The 19,646-nt window shown below is 54.8% G+C and overlaps 1 protein-coding gene across 1 annotated transcript in view; it reads left to right on the forward strand.

Moving 5' to 3' along the window:
• The window catches only part of LOC105190855 (mucin-5AC), a 196,865-nt gene that overhangs the window by 50,868 nt on the left and 126,351 nt on the right, over nucleotides 1–19,646 (forward strand). The window contains exon 3 of the mRNA XM_025297970.1: nucleotides 12,627–12,810. The gene's annotated coding sequence lies outside the window, so the exon portion shown is untranslated. The remainder of the gene's footprint in view (nucleotides 1–12,626; nucleotides 12,811–19,646) is intronic.

The raw sequence follows: 19,646 nt of genomic DNA on the forward strand, positions 1-19,646 counted from the left end.
AGCGCACGGATCGTTTACGGCGATGCTCTCGTTAACGTTACGACGCTCCTTAGCGGCGCAGCGAAAGCACACCGCGCTTAATTACGCGTTCGGCGAACACTCGACTGGATTTTCTCGTCAAGGCGCCTCTCTCACGGCCGCACCCCGTCGCGCAAACGAGCGCGCTGTTGCGGATTCGCAGCGTCGCGGCGTATCGCGAGCATTGAGTTATGAGCGAACAGATCTTCTTCTTCGTTAGCGATAACAAGAGAGGCCTGACGCCGTGTCGGTTTGATGAGCCGCGCGCGCGGACACTTTGCCGCGCTCGGAACGGCCGGAATGATCTCGCGCGCGTGTTAAAGAGAAGCGAGTTGAATTAACGGGAGCTCTCTCTCCCTCGAGGGGGGGGGGGAGGCGGGCGGAATTCAGTCCGCTGAGCGATTCAGGGAGCGAGTCGTCGTTACCCGAGCGTTACCGCGGCTTGTGCGGTTATGCGCGCGCGTGCGCGCGCACGCAGGATCGCCTCCGCGATCTCTCTCGCGAGCAGCACGTGGAGTCCATTCGGAACAACAACGAGGTCGCGGACGAGGCACCGCGCGGTACGCCGGCGATTGCGCGCATCTCCGGCAATTAAAACGTTAAAAATGCCGGAGATTCTGCTCGATCACGGTTTTAAATCACACATCCCATCCGCTTATCTTAATGAGAATCCGGATTGCGCGGCGCTTCCTAGGCCTTGTCCGGTGGGGGAGGAGCGCGGCCGGTCGCGCGCAGTCCAGAAGGACTCGTGTCAGGACTCGTCAGGATGGAGACGTGCGAAACTCCTTGGCTCACCGTGTGCATGCGTCGCGGCCGCGGCGAGCGGGCGGTTCTCGGCGGAGAAAACGCGCGCGAGGTCGCGAGGCGGAAAGTACGAGAGAGAAGTGAAATCGCGCGGAATCGATACCTTACGTATTTGCCGTGGCGACTTTTACTCAAACTTAGACCCGTCCCGTTCAACTTCGCTCTTCGCGCGTACTTTCACGCTCGCGTCCGCGGCCTGCGGAACTTCGGGCTGCATCCAAGTGCCAAAAAACAGGAGTAAATAAAAAGATGGTCCGCTGGCTCGTGAACGGTGCGCGCGCGCGCGATTTCTCGCTCGCGCATCCTTCGCGCCGCCGCCGCCGCCGATGACGACGACGTCGACGACGACCTTGACACACTGACAGACAGCTGGGAATGAGGTCGAGCGTAGCCGGTGACAATGACGCTCGTTAAGAGAAACGAGATTGCCCGCGGGCGCGAACGCGTCCGAATCGATTATTAGCGATTGCCGCGCGCGTAATCCCGTCGCTCGTTCGTCGGAAATTTGCCGGGCTCTCGTCGGTTCGGCGATGGGAAAAAGGAACAGCGAAGCGCGGTAGAGAGGGAAGCAGAGAGAGAGAGAGAGAGAGAGAGAGATTGGTGCCGGATTAACGCGCTTCTATTTGTCGACGGATATACGACGTCCACGGTGGAAGTATCCTTGGATGGACACGCGTCCGCGTGATCGATCCTTGGTCCACGCACTCGCGAAACGTTATCCGTCGAAGGCTGTTGCGGGAGAGGATTAAACTGCTGTGGCGGGGCTTATGTGTTGGCCTCGCCGGCATGGGTGTTTCGCACTTTCTTTCGCCATCGCGTTCATTTGACAGTTCTCGATGATGCGTCATTTTCGATTCGTGTCGAACGAAACGGTTCATTCCGCTCATTCATCCCCGCCCGAGTGATGTTCCCCCGTCGTGGTGGTTTTTTTTTTTTTTTTCATATTTCATACTTTTTATATGTATACATGTGTGCGTATGTATCCTCTCGTCGAGGATACCTCCATTTTCAATCTTTCGCGGCTCGATTATACGCGATTACACGCAACCCGGAACACCCTGTATCATTACGCCCGGCGCGTGTAGCGCAACGTGAGATTAAGCGCGTAATCTCGGTTCGACTTTGAGCGATAATGCGGTTCTGCGTAGGCTATCGTTAAAATCGCGTGTAGACGCGAACGCGCGCGCGCGCGAGAGAGAGAGAGAGAGAGAGAGAGAGAGAGAGAACGGCAGTTCGACGGATAGAAAGTTATTCGCTGACGACGATGCGGCCCGGCACCGGCGGCTGGCGGCAACGAGACCAGGTGCACGCTCGCCTCGCACGAGCTCCTCGAGCTCCTTTTTCGACGGTAAAGGACGACCGGATCGACTTGTTAACTTCACCGCATGCAACAACGCGACACGAGACGCGGCGCGACGCAACGCGACGCGAATCGCGCTTAAAATTCCCTCTCGCGACTCGTCTCCCGTCGACTTTCGGCGAGCCGAGACGCGACGTAGCCGGCGGCAAGTTACACGCACTTGCGTCACATACATCTTATATAAATATGTCTGACATAAAATATATAAAAAGGATATCGGGGACTCTCTCTCTCTCTCTCTCTCTCTCTCTCTCTCGGGCGCGTGATGTATGTGCCACTAAAGTTTTCCTCAGTCGCATCACCTTGGGTTAATTTTACCTCGACGCCAAGAATTTACATCCTTCGCGTTTCTATAAAAAGAAAAATAAATAAATATGGATATTTTATAATTATAGTTCAAGAATACCGCGAGAGAAAGAAAGAGAAAGAGGGGGAGAGAGAGAGAGAGAGAGAGAGAGAGAGAGAGAGAGAGAGAGAGAGAGAGAGAGAGAGAGAGAGAGAGAGAGAGAGAGAGCCCCGTGCCGTGTTTGATGTTTGATCAGTTTAAACTGTAGGCGCTTCCGCGATTAAATCGGCGCGCACAACTGCCTAATATCCGTATCTTCTTCGAAAGGGAAACCACTCGCGCATATGAATGTGTGTGTGCGTGTGCGCGCGCGCGTGCGGGAGTGCGGGCACGTGCGATTTCAACACATCGCTTAAACGCGCAGCCTTGACCAATTAAGCTGTCGTTCCCTGTCCGCGCCGCGAACGATAATATAATCTCGAAAGGAGCAGCGATTCGCGCTCGCCGCGCGCGCGATACGCCGTTTAATCCGAGCGGCCTCCGAGCGGACGACGGCTGTCCGTTGGTTCATCGTTCATCGATATCTCGCGCCGGCTTTCGACGTGTCAATCCGCCGCTGCGTCCCCGCGACGTTCGTGTTTCTTCTCTTAGCGCGAGTGCGCTCCTCTCGCGTCGTCGTTAGCTCTCTCAGCTTGTCCTCCAAGGCGCGCGCACGCTCCGCCGCTCGATCGAGCTCTCTCGACGAGAGCGCGCGTATCTCCGCGCAAATGTATGCGGCCTTGACATCGCCGGCCGGTCGGAGCGAGCCGCCCGGTATATCATGTGCTCTCGCGCTCTCGCATAGCTCGCGATTCGTCGTCGTCGCGGCTGTTTCGCAAACGCGGCGCGGCGCGCGGCTGTCGGCGCGCGAGGCATGATTTATGGTCGCGATTAGAACCGCGACCGTAACCGTAACGATTCGACGGCGCGCGGCGGATGAATCGTTCGAGACGCGTGACGTCGTGAGCCGAGTTCCATCTGTCTTCTGCGAGAAAAAGGAGAGAGAGAGAGAGAGAAAGAGAGAGAGAGAGAGAGAGAGAAAGAGAGAGAGAGAGAGAGAGAGAGAGAGAGAGAGAGAGAGAGAGAGAGAAGGGATTCCTCCAGGCGGAGCTGAACAGGTTAGGCGAACGCGCGCGTATCGAGGTAAATTATAACGTTAAAGTGAAATTACGTAGAACGCAGTCAGGTTAGGAATTTACGTTACGTGGAAACGTGTCGGGTTTCCCAGGCGCCAGACTTCCGCCGAGTTACACGCCAATGGGGTGCGGCGGGGAGGAAGCTCTAAAGATACAAAGAGCTGGGGGAGAGTCGCGAATTTTGTCGTCGCGCGCATGATCATTCGCCTTTAATCCGCTCGCCAAAGGAGGAGTGAACTTGTTGGCGGCTTTGTTCGATTTCGGATGTACCCGCCGAGCGCGCGAATAAATGACTTCGCTAATTGATCGGACTCCGTCGGGAACAGGAGGGAGGTTACTTAACCTCACCTAACTCAGGCTAACCCAACTTGCACGCGCGCGCTCAGGAAACGTAGACGTCGCAGAACGCAGATAAAAGGGGGCCAAGTCGTTCGACTGTCGAGGAGAGGTACTGAAATTCCTGAAATAGACATCTTGTCTCGAAGAGCGCGCGAGCCTTCGTCTTTTTTAGAAACGTTTAACCTTCGAGCGCGCGCTCGCGCTTAGACGTCGTTATCGGTACGACGGATAGCGGACGCGACGTTAAAGCGGACGATAAAGATGCGACACGCGTAGTCGGCGGCGCGCCGCCCCGCGTCGCGTCGGATCCCGTCACGTGTCTGCATCTGCGTCTTCGTGTACCGAGATCGGCGAATTCGCGAACGTCTTCCCACGCGCGCGCGCGCGCGCTCGGTAATCGATCCTCGCTCGGTTACGGTTACGGTGTATGTTCATCCTGGGAATAACACAATCGCGCAAATGCGCGCTCGCACGCAGTCGGTCGTTTAGCTTAAATGAGACATTCTTCTCGACGACGGCGGCGGCGGCGGTGGCGGCAGCAGCAGCAGCAGCAGCAGCACTCGAGAGAGACGAGCAAGAGGAGTCGTCGCGCATCACAACGTCCGTACGTCTCATGCCGTCCTCCCACCCGTGTTTTCATCGCCGCGGCTCTCCACCTTCTTCTCGGTCCTTTGTCAGCAGCGGTTTCTTTTCTCTCTTTCTTTCTCTATCTTTCTTGCTCGCTCTCTGCGCCCCCGATCGGTCCGCATAAATCCCGGCTAGGTGGAAAAAACGTCTGTTTCGGACACATCCGTCCGAGCGTGGAACGAGACGAGGAATAAGAGAGGAAGAGAGACGAGCGAAGAGAGAGAGAGAGAGAGAGAGAGAGAGAGAGAGAGAGAGAGAGAGAGAGAGAATTAGTGAGTGAGTGAGAGCGAGGACGTCGGGTCGACGACGCTTGTTTCGCGGTCGTTGATATTTCGGTACCGTCTGTTCCGCCGCCGTCTCTATCTCCCTCTCTTTCGTTTGCTTTTTCTCCTCTCTCTCTCTCTCTCTCTCTCTCTCTCTCTCTCTCTATCATACCGCAATCTAGCTCTATCGCCTCTCTGTCTATCCTGCTCTACCAGCTTTCCTCCCGCGCTTCCCCGCGCGCGGTTTCGCCGAAGCTCTCTTATTTTTTTCCTCTCCACGTGCACGAGAAAGAGGCCGAGGGATTGGATGAGCGAGAAAGAGAGAGTGAGAAAGGGCGGTCATGGTTCTGGTTGACCATGAGTATATCTCGCCGGCCATAATCTCCAGGTAGATCCAGCGAGAGCTAGTCGTCTCTCTTTCTCCTCGTCTCTATCCTACTCGTTCTCCCCTCTTTCGTTTTCCCTTTTCTTTCTCCCTCCGTCTCTCTCTCTCTTTCTCTTTCTCTCGTTCTCTCTCTCTCTCTCTCTCTCTCTCTCTCTCTCTCTCTCTCTCGTTCTCTCTCTCTCTCTCTCTCTCTCTCTCTCTCTCTCGTTCTCGTTTTCGTTCTCGTTCTGCGCCTCTCAGCTCGCGCGTTTCGTTCCGCTGGTTTCTTTCGGACGTTCGTTGAACGGCGTAGAAGCGGTGCGATATCGCCGCGTCGGCGGCTCTCTCGATTCGCGCGGCTCTCTCGAGCTGCTCTCGAAAAACTACGGCTCTCTCGAGCCGCGTCGTCGCGGCCGCCTCTTAAATCGTCTCGCTGTGTTCTCTTAAATCGGCGCGCTTCAACCTTCAGAGGCGCAACGGTACTTAGCACGAGGCGGTAACCGTTTCGCGCGGCCCCCAAGCTTTTAACACCTTCGCTAACACCGCTAATACCTCCTCGTCAAGCGATTGAACGGAATTGACCCTTGATCGTAACGAGACGATACGTCGCGTGCATTCTCTTGTTGTATGCAATTTATTTACGCGAAATTTATTACACACCATCTGGTATACCGGGTCGGGGGAAGGGACGCTTTTATACTCGGGAGGACGTGCAAATGTTTGCACATTGTTGCTCTCGAACATGCGAAAATTCGGTCTTTAATCCTTTAACTGCTACGGTCGAGATAACTCGAGTGTGGAAAAAAATGGCGGCGGCCTTGCTACGATCGAGTTTACTCGATTTGGATTTTCAATGTGTAAAACCCATTTAATTTAGTTTGTAAAAAGCATTTGAATTGAGCGGGCATATAGTGCCATCTCTTATCATTATAAAATATTTTATAATTGTTAAAATAACTCAGCAAAGAGGGTCATACTGGTCATTTAATATCTCAGCAGTTAAAGGGTTAAATTTTGGCAGTTGGCTCGATAAACGACCGGCGGAGAGAACCGCTTAAAAGAGAGACACACATACTCTCTCTCTCTCTCTCTCTCTCTCTCTCTCTCTCTTTCTCCCCCTCTCATTTCGTCGACCCGTCTCGCTGAAGCGACAATTTGCCTCATTACTCCCGTCTCGTTTCACGCAAGTCGATAATTATAGTGCCGTCGCGTACACGCGCGTCCGCCCGCGTCGCCGACTGTTTGCATACAATGCAGCAACGCTTAAACTTAGTTTTCAAGTCGCGCCGTTAAAGAGTTCGCCAGCTATAAGATCGAACCGCGCCGCGAAATGATTCTCGTTTTACGCCGTCTGCTGCGCGGCGATAAAGCCGGTATTAATGACGCTATTCGTTGAATGCAGAAAGGATTCCGATACGCACGCACACACACACACACACACATACACACACACACACACACACACACACACACACACACACACAGAGGGGAGAGGCAGAGCAGGTCGCCGCGCAGGCGGAGCGGCATCCTCGCGGTTATTAACCCCTCGCAGAGCGATCTTCGTTTTTATTTCTCGCTCGAGGATATCGATTCGCCGTCCAACTGCAAATTACATTAAACTGCAAATCACGAGTGAATTTCGTCGTTTTAGGTCAAGGCCATTTGCACGAGATCGCGGTGTCTTGGGGGAAAGGGGGAGGAGGGGGGGTATCTTCTGTTGTTATCTTCGCTCGTTTATCGAGATCACATTCGACGGGCACGAGAAAGAGGAAGAGAGAGAGAGAGAGAGATATGATGAGGATTCCTTTGACGAGCTCGCCTTTTCTTTCGACCGAGTCTTATCAGCGACTTACGTCCTTTTCCAGTCGTTCGTCTGTTAAATTCGTTCGCTGCGGCTGTATCTGGTGTATTACACTCGGGAGCTACTACGGCGGGTTCAATTGACCCGTACGACAGAAGGGGCCGCCGTAAGCCGGAATCACGTTGTGCGAGTCTTGAATCAATAGCGGCGGCTCGACCAAGAGCGCGTGCTGTGTGCGTGTGAGAGAGCACAGCGGGGTGTGCGTGTGTGTGTGTATACGTTATACGCGTGCAGGCGATGTCGCCGGCTGGAGTTATCGGCCGACGATAACGATGACCGATTATCTTTCGTCACTTTACCGCGCAGTTGTTATTTACGAAGGCGTGTTATTACGGCCGACCTTTGCCTCGCGGCTCTCTCTCTCTCTCTCGCGCGCGCGCGCTTTTCCCTCCCGTGCGTGTTGTCGTCGTCGTCTATCATGGTGCGCGCGCTCCGTCTTATTTTCCGTGTTTTCTCCAACGTGCGCGATTCAGCAGCCGGCTTTCCTCATGCGCGATCGAGCGCTGCGTCTCGCTCGTCTCGCGCGTTTCCTCTACGAGATGGAGACAAACGTTTCCTTCTCCTTCTTCCTTTCTCTTCGTTTGTTTCTTTGTTTTATCATCGGCGGCAGCGAATCAAACGGACAAGTTGCTGAATCGTTTTTCATTCCACCGCTCATTGGCCGCCTCGCGTTCCTGACGATCGCCGCTCGTTCCAGCTGCCGATGTCGAGAGGCGCCCGATCGTACAATCGGCCAAGTTTTGTGCTCTGTTTAGAAGCGGTTAGCGCATATATTTAGCGACATTTGTAGAGCGGATGCTGGCGTTGGCGCCGCGCCAGCGCCGGCCTTCGGAGATTACACGGCCGGCGCTCTTTCTCCTCGCCACCGCCGTTGTCGTCGTCGTCGTCGTCGTCGTCTACGGGTTCTTCTCGCTTCTCCGGCCGGCTGTTGAGTCCTCCTCTTCGCCGTCGTGCGTGCTGCATGCGCGCCAAAACAATCGGACGTCTCGCGCAGTCGCGCGGAAAATGCATCCGCGGATTCCCGCGATTGTCGTCGCGAACTGTCGGATAATCTCGATTATGATATGTCAGTATCACGGCGATAACACGACGATGTCGCGTCGCGCCGCGTTATCGTGAGCGACCGGGCCGCAGAGGTCGAATTAGTAACTATTCTATTTATATGCAACGGTGAGTCAAAGTGAAATGTCTGTTTTCGCGATGGATACTCGTTTCTTGTTTTCGCCGCGGCGGCGGCGGCGATTCACGGCGACAAACGCGCGACGCTAATGATTTTCAGCACGCTCGTAATTAAAGTCGCGCGACAGCCGTTATTGCCGGCAGGGCGGCAGGGAGGGTCGAAATCGGTAAAATTCGCCGGTAGCGGCCGGCTGATTATTTCGTATGATTGACTGCCGCGTATTCTGCGAGGCCCGGCTGATTTTCCAACCGATAAGAGAGCGACATTACCGAGATAATTTTAATTTACCTTTAATTGCCCGGTACGGATCTCGTCGACGAGCCTCGCTCGTCGAGTTGGATCGAATAAATTCGTCCCTCCCGAGAGATCGCGAGCGCGCGATCTCTCGGTGTGCGACCGCGCCGAATCGATTTCCGATGACGAGTGAAATGCTCTCACCTCCGGCTCCTCATCAGCTCTCCGTCGACACGAATTTGCCGATGTGGACAACGAGCGTGGCGTGTTACAAGAGCGCGAGCGGATACGACGCGACCTTGAACTCGCCGAGCTCCGCGGTCGCGCGCGCTTTCTTGAGACTGCAGGCTCAGGGTAGCGCCTCGTCGATCCGAGATCCTCGGACGCCAAGTGTCTCTTTCGATCGCGACGCTCGTCGCCGTATCGGACGCGTCCTGTGACGCGGCATTGACGATTCAACGTCGCGACGCATCTCGAGATCTGTCCGCCTCGGACGACGAAACGCTCTCGCCAATCGAAGCGTTTCGACGCGTTACGACGTTATTGGCTGCGTTCAGAAAACACAACGGTTACACAACGGTTGAATAATTCGTCAACGTTATTGGCCTGAATGTAAGGATGTAATAGTAAGGACCAATGGTTACTAAGCGCTCAGTGAGCGCTTTGTTTTCTGAACGCAACCATTGAAGCTCTCCGAAGATAAATCTATCCCGTATCTCTCTTTCTCCTTTTGCCTCTCTCTCTCTCTCTCTCTCTCTCTCTCTCTCTCTCTCTCTCTCTCCCTCTCTCTTTCTTCGACTCGCATGCTTCTCTCGACTATTCACACGGTCCTCCCGTGACGTTTAGTGAGTTTATCGTCGGTGAAATTTCCAAGATGTGCGTCGTGTCGCCGCTGCGTTGCGGTAACCGCGCTTCAAATCTACCATGCATCGCCGCCGCGCCGTGGCGCATCGGCCGGTCGCCGGGGACATTTCCAGCAATTTGGTCAACGCGCTAATCAGGCGAAGTATTTTGTTCCCGATATTCCGGAGGTGTGTATCACAGGTACCACCGGTGACGTCCGCCGCGAGTCTACGCTTACCCGCGGCCGTTGTAATTTTTCGTCGCGGTGCGCCGGGCCGCGCGCGTTCGGCCCTCTTCCCCCTGCCCCTGCTATTTCTACGAGGGTGCAAAATTTTTTATGGTGGACCTTAGAGCGACCGATCCGCAAATCCCTTTTCCGTCGATCCGACAAGGACGCGTGCGCGCCACAGCCGTTTTCCTCGAGACGCGGAGGTCTCGCGCGAAAGCGCGCGTTGATTACCGTCTCGTGGCGTAGCGAGACGTAATTCGCGTCCGGTGCGGGCGGCGGTACCCTTCCGCAGATTTCGCGCAGCGGATCGAGGCGGCGGCGGCGGCGGCGGCGGCGGCGGCGGCCCCCGCCTTTCTCATAACCTCGATCGTAAATAACCGCCCGTAAAACCCCGTTCCAGTTTCGCCGCGGAGAAACGATGCCGGCGCAGCGACGTGCTCGGCTTTCCTTTCTGTCGACCGAGCTCGCTGAGAAAGAGAGAGAGAGGGGGAGGGGAGGAAGAAGGAAAGAGAGAGCCCGACGGAAAGAGAGAGAAACTCATCGCGATTATCCTCGAGGCAGCCGCCGCGGTCTATCGCGATCGTTTAACCCTTTGATGCTCACTGATCTCGCGGGGCGAGGGGGAAGGGGGAGGATTCTTTGATTCCTCCCCTTCCTCTGCGTTTGTCTTGCGCGTGTGTATCAGGCTGAGATGTTTCGAATTCGCATTCGCACGTAACGTGCACCGCTCGAAGTAATTAACGCCGCGTCTCTTCAAGTGGCTGTATCGTCTAATAGATGCGTACACTTGGAGCACATCGCAGATGTACTCCTCTTGGTATTTATCATCAATTATCCACGAACACACATTAACACGCTCCGGCTCGACTGTGCGCGAGAATAATTCGGCGGGCGTTGTTCGCTCAGCGCGCGCGCGCGCGCGCGGCAGCCTCGCGCTCGCCTCGAGCCGCGCGTACCGCGCCGCGGATTGTTATTATATTACACGCGAGGCGCGAAACTTGCTAACGAGGCTGCGCGCGCTTCCAACGAGTCATTCTCGTTTACTCGACGAACCGACGACACACGGGCGAGGAGGAGGCCGGTTTCTCGCCCGTTGTCGTCGCACGAAATATTCAATTCCGCGCGCGACTTGGCTGCCCTGCCTGTCGGCGGAGCGAAGAAAGGTGCGGGAGAGGGGGAGGCTGAGAGAGATAGCGAGGAAAAGAGAGAAGGCGCGGCGTGGATTCCGCGTGAATAATTGAGGCGCGCGAGCGCCTCTGCGGTGTGAATGAAATCGAGGCGTGGTCCGTCTCTCTCCGCGCGCCGATCGCGCGAGGAACGCGAACGGAGTTCGCGGGTTAAAGCGCGCTATTGCGGCGAGCCGCGGGACGAGTAGCCGGGGGAATCGCGTCTCTCGAGTGCGCAAATGACGCAAGATGTATGATTTCCCCGTGCGAAAGCGCGCGCGTCTGTGACGAGTAATCTCCTTCCGCCGATGAAGGATCAGCGCGGCGGAAACTTCCGCTCCGCGTTGTCGGCTAAAAAGCCGTAATCCCGTAAACGGGCGAGGGCGGGCTGAGCGCGCATTACGCGTATGTACGTTGTGCTACTGATACCGAGATTAATTAACATAAATGTTTTGGCTGCAATAAAATGGCGCATTTTTTTCATAAGGCGAGCATATTCCGCGCGCTTTTATTCCGTTATTCTCGCTGCTCATTTTGCACACTCATGAATTTCGAACGTGCTGGATCACGGTAACTGGGTGAAAACGGGAGAACGAGAGAGAGAGAGAGAGAGAGAGAGAGAGAGAGAGAGAGAGAGAGAAAAGCAGCGGGTGGCGAAGGTGGTGGAGGAGCGGCGCGAAGCGGACATGGAGACCAGCGATGAGAAAGAGAGGGAAGGAGAGAGAGAGAGAGAGAGAGAGAGAGAGAGAGAGAGAGAGAGGGAGAGAGGAGAAAATAAAGGAAAAAGGCCGGGTGGGATCGCGTGTTGCCCGACCATTAAGCATTCCTCTTGCTCGGCTCCGCGCCACATATTAACACCGGGATTTTCACTTATATTAGCCCCTTATCGCTTCATACTCTCTCCCTCCCCCCCCCCACTCTCTCCCTCTCTCTCTCTCTCTCTCTCTCTCCGAGAGAGGGACGTTGTCGGGGTCGACTGGACTTAACTGATTTTTTTTATCCCGACGGTGTCCCGCACGGTCGTTGGCGCGACGCGGCTGCACCGGTAATAAATCGATCGCCCGTAGTTGCCTCGACGGATGTGATCAACGACCGCACTCCTGGCAAGCATAGCCCACGATATCCGGTAACACGAAAAAAATGCGCCGCGAATCACGCGGGCTTTTTTGCCGGCTCGCGTCGCGCATTACATTAGCGTCGCGGAGTCGTGAAATCGTAAAATACATCGTAACCGTGAAAACGCGCAAAGATTTGCAACCGCGCGCGCGCGCGCGCGCAAGCGCGGAAAAATTATAACTGCGAGACGATACTCGCGCGAGGCGGCTAAAAATCGTGACGCGTTACGTGAAATTATCCTCGCTGTGAAATTAAAATTACGTAAAGCATGCCAGCGGACGCGACGCTCCGTGCGTGAATATATGTGTGTGTGTGTGTGTGTGTGTGTGTGTGAGAGTGTGTGTGGAGATATTTTACAGAAATATCGCAACACAGAGGGTTGCGCAGTGGGACTGCGATTATAAATTGATTCGTGTCTCGGCACCTCTCGTTTCCTCTCTTCTCTTTCAATCGCGTCCGTTTCCTCACGCGAGAGTTTTTCCGTCGAGCTTACCCCCACGCTCTCGCTCGCCGTCGCAGGACCCCCGAGCGAAGGCCTCGATCGACCGGCCGACCGACCGACTCGTGTTTCGACAACTCGTGCACTTTTCCCGTATCTTATGATGTTTCCGCCCCGGGAAGTTTCCCTCGGAGCATCGCGATAACGACCGTCGTTGGCACGTGGATTATCCAACCGCGCGCGCTAGCCGAGAGACAGATAGAACGATACCGAAAGAGGGATAGCACTCTCGTCTAAAAGTATACGTGTCCTTTATTTCCAGCCTGGCAAAGTCACCGCCCCTCTCCTGTCGCCGGTGGTGTCCCGTGAGAGAAAGGAAGCGCGGAGAAACGACGGGGAGACCTTCCCTCTGGCAATTACCGGCTTCGATCCTTCACATCGGCCGCCGAGGAACGGAGCTGCCTGGTCGAGTTCGGAGATAAGGTTCGACGAATGGGAATTTATACGTGAGTAAACACACAGAGTTACGTCAAGTTTGAGATACCGTCGCTATATATATCGCGTGGGTATTGCCCGCGTGCGTTTACCGCATGCTGGCCGAACAGCTTTATGCAACACCTAAAGAGAGCTCGCGAAAAGAGAGAGAGAGAGAGAGAGAGAGAGAGAGAGAGAGAGAGAGAGAGAACCCACGCACACAATATCCCTGATATAAATCACTTGGAGCATCATCGAGGCAGCGCACTTGCGTGCGTAGAATTGTAGTCGCGCGCGCAAGTCCGAAGCGCGAAGGATCGAGCGAAAATAATCCCGGCTGAAAGAAAATACGACGATAAATATCGTCCAGAAACGCGCGAGCGAGGCATAAAACACGCGCGCACGAGGTAGTAAATTGGCTCTTTCCTGAGCGCGCCGGTCTTCGACGTCCGAGCGCGAAGAAACACATCTCCCCCACTTACGCAATTAACGTCCGGGCGCTTCTCGCGTTCGCGGAAAGAGCCGGTGAATCGCGCGCGTGGCGGAAACTCGCACGCGCGCGCTGCGAAATTATTTTCCTCGCGTCGTCGCATTTCCTAGTCGCAATCAACGCGTTTTCCGCCTTCGCTCAATAGCGCACATCTCCCACCCCCTTGCCCTCTCGCCCGCCGCGGCTGTTTTCGATGCTGAAGTAGGGAGTCGGGAGTCGGGAGTCCGATGCAATGATTTCTCAAAACATCGTCAACGATATTATCGATAATTTTGAAAAATATCGATGTTTATATAAAAAAATGTATACATATAGAGGATATGCGTATAAAGGGTATACGTGAAAAAATTTAAAAAGATCCTTTAACAATTTTTATCTTCATATAATTTATTGTCATATTCTTGTTAGAAAATATATAATAAACCGCAGTCGTTTGGCGGAGATTGCCGCGTACATAGAGCAGGAGATCTATTACGGTTCAACGATTGAGGTGAAAATGATGAAAATGAGCGAGTTTACTGCACATCGACCAGCAGTTACATAATATATATTCCAGTGAATTCACTCACTTTTGTAATTTCCATCTCGGTCGTAGAACCGTAATAGACCCCCAGAGCTCCGTAACTGAAAAATACGAAATGTCAGTAAAATTCATATCGATATAACGATTTTATCGGGGACAAAAGAATATCGGTAAATATTCGATATTTGTCCCTCGATATATCGATATTTCGATATTATCGATTTATCGTTGCAATCCCGTAGTCGACTTTGTGGCTGCGCGTGAAAACGTGTCTGTTCGCTCGACACCGGTCGCCGGTCGCGCGTTATGGCGATTAATATCCACCGTCGATTAATTAATGATTTAGCGGCTCTCGCCGAAACGTCAATTCGTCTCGCCGAGAGGTGTTCGACGACGACACGCGCGTGGGCGGTGGCGGCAGTGCGCGGTTTGAAAAAATGGACTCCGCGCAATTATACGGCGCGCGCGGCAATTACGTCTTGTCCCGCGCGAGAGCCAATGACCTTGCCGGATCGCGAACGCGATCGGAAACTGCGCGCTCCGTGACTACGCGCGAGGTATGATTTGCACTTTACGCAACCGTTTAGCACACTTTCGTGCGGGTTCCATTGATAATTCGCGCGTCCGCGTCCGATTAGATTGCTATGCCGCTCGTTCACGGCTCGGACACAGCCGGACGGAGAGAGAGAGAGAGAGAGAGAGAGAGAGAAAGAGAGAGGAGAGAGAGAGATTCGGTTCGTCAATTTCGAACGCGGCTTGCTATCGACGCGAGCCTTGCTCTCGTCGTCGCTGGGAAAATGGGGAAAACGGGAGAAGCGAGAGGCGAGAGTCCACCTCAGCTCCGCGAGAGAAACGAGTTGAGAGCGCACGGTGCGTCCGCGCCGCGCGTTAACCGCGATATACCCGGCAGCTGCGAAGTCTATTTTCGTCCCCCTTTTTGGAAAGACGGCAATTAGCGCGTTCTCGTGAAAGAGAATGCCCTCTCTCGTTCATTCCGCTCTGAGCGGTTTCCGCTCGGGCACAAAACCACGCGCGCGCGCGAAAGGCCGGCCGAAGTCCCGCTTTCCTGCTTCCCCGTAAAGCGGAGCCTTTTAATTAGGGCGAAATTATTGTCGTATTTGCTCGAGCATCCGATGAAGCAGGAGGCGGCGACGAGTAATCGCCGTCAAAGAGCGCTCGTGGGTTTTTAATTTCCTTGGCTTTTTAATTGCCCGGCCCGCCCTACGCAAAGTATGCGTCGCGTCGTTGAATCTCGCGCTGAACTTTGAACGTCACGCGAGCGGCGAGGATTCTAAGTAAACAACGCGGCGTCGCCACGCTGCAGGTGCGCACACACACACACACACGCGCGCGCGCGCGCGCGCGCGCGCGCTTGCACACGCAGGTCGCGTGGTTGTCGCGATTGAACAAACGAAAAGTGTGCGGACCGCTTTACGTGCGCGAGCGAGCGGACGGTCGCGCGATGACTTTTCCTACAAACGGCGCTTTCGCCCGCGACGATCGTCGACGCGCGGCGAACGGTCACTTCGCCTCGGGAACTCCTGAAACCACGTACGTAGCTGAATGTTAGCGGGAAGTTTTCGAACGTTCATTACGTGCGCGTTAGATCGCGTTAGATGCGGTCTCGAGCGGAAATAATTACGTTGGCCGAGACGTTTTCTATTTGCGACGCCGCGTGTATCGGATTCGCGTTGATTGGTATCGTGTTATCTAAATATTCCGTATTTAAATGTTTCTCTCTCTCTCTCTCTCTCTCTCTCTCTCTCTTTCTCCCTCTCTTTCTCTTTCTCTTCCTCTCGCTCTCACTTTTTCGTTTGCTCGCCCGCGGCGCATTATCGTGCCGATAGAAATATGCGACCGATAATCTCCGCGCGAATAAAGAAGCGGAGGGAAACGTAAATGGCGGAAACGCGCCCTCTTTTACGAATTCCCTCAGTTTGCGCGATTAAATTTCATCGATCTCAGAATTCGGCCGAAATGTGTGGTGCACACATGCTTCGATTTTGCGTGCGCAACGCTGCGTCGACACGCAAAATCGAAGCATTAATCTGCCGCCGGCGAGCGCCGTTCTTTCAGCCCATTACAGCCGATTAATGCTTATTAGCGTCGGTTATTAACGTCACGTAACATTGCAATTCCGTTTGTCGTTCTCGCATCGCGTTATTATATACGATCGACGCGCGGATTGATTAATCGTGTTCGACGCTGCTGGTGCCGCTGCAACCGGTCAGTAACAACAAAACAAGAACAACAACAATGACAACACAACAACAACAACAACAACAATAACAATAACAACAGTCGTTGATCTCGCAGCGACCGAAATTAAACGAAAGCCATTAAAATCGTGTGCGCTTTGCCACGGGTCACGCTCGCCATAATATTTATGACACTGTAATGCGCGGTCAATAATCGTCCGAGTCCGAGTGAATTCCAGATATCGAGGGACGAGCGCGCGCGCATGAAGGGGGAGAGAGAAAGAGAGAAAGAGAGAGAAACGGGAGGAAGAATGCGTGCGCGTCGATTATGCACGCGAGGCGGTTTGAATAAATAAATAACAAATCTGTCTCTCTCTTTCTCACACACACACACACACGCACACACACGTGCGCGCGCAGAATTACGTGCGAGAGCCGCGAGACGGTGGTGCATCGCCGCACGAGCGAGGGCGAGAGGGGCGAGGACGGCAGAAAGGGCGCGATTTGCGAGCGGCCAGTGTGGTTGGTGTGCACATTGAATTTAAATTATCCCGCTCGTCCCGTGCCGGCTATAACATCCCGCGGATACGAATATTTTAAAAGGACGACGTCAACGTTCACGCGCGCGCGTGTCTCTCGTCCTTGATCCCCGGCCGCATCTCATTATCGCGTATTTATTCGCGTGACCGCGAGTATCGATCTTCATCCAGTCCGCGATACAAGCGAGACAGGCGAGAAGCGATATCCCGAGAGCGACAAGGACGCTTGTTTGAAGCCGAGGACTCGACAGAGAAAAGAGAGAATGAGGCACCGGCGACCAAAACTTCGGCGCAAGGACAATTTCTCGCTTATTGGCGATAACCAATTGCGCGCAAAAATCGATTTTGCCGTCTGACGCTTTTCGTTGTCGCCGCTTACGTTGTTCGCGATCACACGACGCTTTGGCAAGCAAAAAATCCTAAAACGGTCCATAAAGAATGCGGGAACATCTAAACTCAAATTCCAAGCATCTCTGCGAGAGACGCGGACGTTTTTTCTCCCTCTCTCTCTCTCTCTCTCTCTCTCTCTCTCCGTCGCTGATTGTCGTCGTCGTCATCCTTGTCCTTCGTCCGGGCTCGCGTTTGCCAGAGACCGTGCCATTCACACGACGTCGAAGCCGCTCCCGGTCCATCGTCCGGCCGGATTCGCGGCGGTTTTCGTTGCGTATCGGCGACGGTCCTCCACCGGTCCTTTTCAGCGGCGAACAAAAAAGCGCGACCGCCGCCGTCGCTCGTCCCGGCGTGCAACACCTGTTGAATCATTAGTCCGTCTGCGAGCTTAACGAGGACGCAGGTAAGTCGGTGAATGACACGCCGACCGTGGCATACGCGTTTACGAGCTGTCTGTCTAATTGGCACGCACTCGCTTTTAAAGCGCCGTCGTCCCGTCGTCGTCGACGGCACCACGTCGCGAAACCAAACGTCCGTACGAAACGTTCGTCGACGTGCGTGCGTGCGTGCGTGCGTGCGTGCGTTCGTGCGTGCATACGTTCGTTCCCCGGTATAATTGACCGTGGAATAACGGGGAAGCAAAGAGTTACAAGCTCGTGCGCGAATTTAATTGCAACCAAGAAGTCTGCGAACCGAACAGAAATTTACTCGCCGTGCGAGTTCCGACCGGCGTAATTTAAACTCCGCTACATTGTTTAACTCTCGCATAAGCGCGAGAATAACACTCGGGGGTGTGCGGGGGCGATTGCGCGACCGAAATTACGCTCGCGACGATAAGATAATCCGCCAGGGAGGACGTGACGTCCTCGAATTTCCGAGGCTGTCGCGCTCGCTCTCGCGTCCGTGCGAAAGGACGCTCCGGAGGATTTGCGCCGCGCGCGAAATCGATATGTTTGCCCGGCTACACAGGATCTCGGATCTCCCGAGCTCCCCGCTCGCTCTCTCTCTCTCTCTCTCTCTCTCTCTCTCTCTCTCGCGTCCCTTCCGTATACTCTTTCTCACCCCTGTGTCGACTGCCGCGAGCTGCGCGCGGCAGGGAGGGAGACTCGGCCGTTCTCGGCTCCGCCTAACAACCTTCCGCTAGCCGGCAAACTTTCGGCAAGCGATCGGGGAGCGCCGGATAAACTGTTGATTCGCGCGTCGCCCGCGCCCCGGGGCCGACGCCGACGATGACGACGATGACGAGGATGACGAGGAGGAGGAGGAGGAGGAGGAGGAGGAGGAAAGAGAGAACGTTATCTCTCTGCGTCTTGTTGCCGCTTCGTTTGTCTTATTCATCCGGCGTGTCTTTTTGCGAGAGCCACTCGGCCGGCTCTCCCTAACGACGGCCGATCATTTGCCCGACGTTTTAACGAAGCAAGTTCGCCCGTTTACTTCGTTTCACGCTAACTATCACTCCCGCTAACGCGATTTCGCATGCTCGGTCTCGGCCCCCTCGCCCACGTTCTCTCTCTCTCTCTCTCTCTCTCTCTCTTTGCGCTTCTCTCAGTGAGGTCTACGCGTCTACGCGAGAAGAAGGAATGGGCAAAGGTAGGAAGGAAGGAAGGAAGGAAGGAAGGGGCGAAGAAAAACAGACCATCCTCCGCGCGAGATCGGCGAGAGCGCGGGGTCGCCACCCCGAGCAGCGGCGAGATACGATCTCGTAATCGCTGCTGATACAGTTGGCTCATAATTCGCCCGCGTACGAACTGCTTGCTATTAATGCGATCTCGGTGTCGCATTACAGTTTATGAATTATTCCCGCGCGTTGCGCGAACCCACGGCGGTTGCGCGAGTCGTCGCGCGCGTTAATCGTCGATGATAATTTCGCGTTAACCTAACCAGGCGAGTTTCCGCTCGCAGATTCGACCGATTACGCTGCTGTTTGCGATCGCGCGAGATACGCGCTCTCGCGTCAATAACGCTCCCGTCGCCGGTCGCGCCGCCACAATTATTCGCGTATCGATAGCGCTCTCGCTCGATAAGCGAGCGAATTAAAAGGGCTAGGGGGAGGGCAGGTTGGCGAAAACGGAGAAAACGGGCGGAAGATGGAAGGAAGCTCGACTCTATTACGCACGCGTGCCTCGACGAGAGAGCGATACATTCGCCCCGACGCGCGAACGTCGTAGCGCGATAAATTGTATCGCGTTCGATCGCGCGAGCCGCCCCCGGCCCCGGTCCCCTCTTTGCCCTCGTTAAAAGGTTTCCCTCCGCCGCGCCGCTGCTCCCCTTTTACCTCGTACGTTTGCCTTTTGAGCATCGCTCGGTGATTTAAACGGCGCGCGGAGGTGGACCGGCGCGCATTACGCTTGTCGCAATAGTAATTGCTGGCGCGCTTTATAAAGGGAGCCGGCCAGCATTTCGCTGTTTCTCCACCTCTCGCGCGCTCTCTCTCTCTCTCTCTCTCTTCCCTCCCCTCCCTCCCCTGCCCTCGCGTTCTCTGTGTTTTCTCTTTCTCGCTTTTCACGGTTCGTACGCGCCGACGAAGGCGGCGCGGAGGGGAAAGACGAGAAAGAAGCAACGGGACGCCGCCGCCGCCGTTGCTGCTGCTGCTGCTCATTATACGATACGAGGGCGATACCCGCCGTGCATTCTCGTTCTGCCCGCGCACATGTACAATGGCACCGCAATAACGTCGTCCAAAAGTCAGCTCTATTTCGCGGGAATAGGAGGAATTCACCGCTCAGCT

The sequence above is a fragment of the Harpegnathos saltator genome, unplaced genomic scaffold, assembly GCF_003227715.2.
Source record: "Harpegnathos saltator strain DR-91 unplaced genomic scaffold, Hsal_v8.6 scaffold20, whole genome shotgun sequence".
Lineage (NCBI taxonomy): Eukaryota > Metazoa > Arthropoda > Insecta > Hymenoptera > Formicidae > Harpegnathos > Harpegnathos saltator.